Raw genomic sequence first — 1,667 nt, 5'->3', positions numbered from 1 at the left:
AGGGTCACCCATTCTGAATAATATTTTGTGAATTCCTTGTTTTTCAATGCAGTGTAGTATTCCATTGTGTGAATATACCACAGCTTCTCTATCCATTCGTTTGTTGATGGGCACTTGGGTTGTTCCCAGCTCTTTGCTATTGTGAACAAAGCCGTGATGAACATGAGCGTGCAAGGACAGCACACATTTTACAGGTCATGTAATGTGTTGCTTCAACTGATAAATTCCTGCAAAGCTCAGTGACTGGTATAATCAAGTTTCTCATTCATTGTGGTTCCAATTGTGGATAAAGAAGCTCTCCTCTAACTCAGATAATCTCATCTAAAACATCCCCCAGGAGGGCCCCAGCAGAGGGAGAGAGAGACAATGCCAGCCTCCGGGGCCTGGACTGCCAGGCCTGAGAATTGGCACCCAGCACTTCCACCCACAGGCATGGCCCCAACCAAGCCAAATGGGATAATGGTGCATGGAAGGATCTTGGGTTGGACTTTTCCAAAGCAGGGCCCGGGACAAGGATTTGAGTTGACATGGGAAGTGAGCCCAGGACAGTGCAGCAGGTACAATACGTGGGTTACGATTACTGCCGAGTGTTACTGCTGTGAGCAGTTCACCAGACAACCTCCATAGAGGCTTTTAGCGTGGTTCACAGCTGTCCAAGCATAGGAGCAGGGAACTGTGACACCCATCCATTCATGATCCTCTTAGTGGAGAAGGGATGCTCTCAGGAGCCTCGCATCCCAGCACTGCTGTCTTGCACCAGTTATGAGCCAACCTCGAGACACACAACACCATCAAAGCTGCAGGAGCCTGTAGTTCAGGCCATCAGAACAGGATGAGAGGACACTCAGGGACTATGGGCAGGGGGACTGATGACATCTGATAAGGAAGAGCTGATGGATATCAGAGGATCGTTAACCTCCCTGCCAGGGATAGAGAGGACTCTGGGGGCAGCCATACAAAACCAGAACAACATCTCAAGTAAACTGCCTCTCTTCTAACTGATTTCTAGAAGAGATATTCCTCACAGCTGGGCTCTACTGCTAGAAGACCTGTTCCTCCAGCTGGCCACAGGGCCCAAGGTGCTCACTGCAGTGTACCCTGGACTACAAAAAAAAGGCAGACATTTCTACGTTGGAAAAACTCTCCACTGGTTTGGCCATTCTATAGTGAAAAGATACAGTGCCTGTCCTGACCTGGAGGACATTATGCTGAGTGAAATTTCTCAGTCACAAAAGGACAAATATTTCAAAGGGCCACTGTTGTAAAGTGGGACTGACATCAGGGTTGGGGGAGACTGAGAAGAGGGGATAAATAATGTATACTGCATTGAAACAGATGAAGGCGAAAACTGTTTAAAAGGGACATATGAATGGATATTCTTGTCATTATAGAAGTCCAGAGTGAAAGTTGCACAGTGGAGTGGACTTGGGGGGGGGGGATTGTATAACAATGAAAGAGTTTTTCTTCTTTTCAAAGAGAAGAGTGAATGGGAGGGGAGGGGTGGGTAGGGAGAAAACTGCAACAATGAATGACTGGAAACCCTAATTCTCTACTTTCATTAATAGGAATTTTTTAAAAAAGAATCAAGTGTCCTCTGCGGTGACAGGTATGCACTTGCTTCTCTGTATGAATTTATCAAGAATTTCCAAGAGACGGCGAAGAGAAGA

The sequence above is a fragment of the Elephantulus edwardii genome, unplaced genomic scaffold, assembly GCF_000299155.1.
Source record: "Elephantulus edwardii isolate Elephantulus edwardi_28Jun2011 unplaced genomic scaffold, EleEdw1.0 scaffold00091, whole genome shotgun sequence".
In the NCBI taxonomy this organism is placed as follows: Eukaryota; Metazoa; Chordata; class Mammalia; order Macroscelidea; family Macroscelididae; genus Elephantulus; species Elephantulus edwardii.
Note: the sequence above shows the minus strand (reverse complement) of the source record.